This window comes from Penaeus monodon, chromosome 20, assembly GCF_015228065.2.
Source record: "Penaeus monodon isolate SGIC_2016 chromosome 20, NSTDA_Pmon_1, whole genome shotgun sequence".
Classification (NCBI taxonomy): Eukaryota; Metazoa; Arthropoda; class Malacostraca; order Decapoda; family Penaeidae; genus Penaeus; species Penaeus monodon.
In genome coordinates, this window is record NC_051405.1 from 21007536 (window position 1) to 21007744 (window position 209).

Here is a 209-nt window from a genome sequence, read left to right on the forward strand (position 1 = left end):
GTTACCAGTGCCGTCGCAACATGATAAACAACCTAAAAACATCCAAACGATCCCTAACACTAAGGTCCTGTTCCACTACCCTGACCTAACCCTGGTGCCTGAGTTCCCTCCGGCTTAGGCTACTACATGGCGACAAAAATAAACACTGCTACAATGTCAAAACGGAATAAGAACGTAACGTTATGTTACTGTATTTGTATTTGTGTACC

At 43.5% G+C, this 209-nt stretch overlaps 1 protein-coding gene across 1 annotated transcript in view; it reads right to left on the minus strand.

Annotated features, from left to right (window-relative positions):
• Positions 1-209, minus strand: part of LOC119585701 (multiple epidermal growth factor-like domains protein 6) — a gene marked incomplete in the record, with an annotated part of 104852 nt that overhangs the window by 17881 nt on the left and 86762 nt on the right.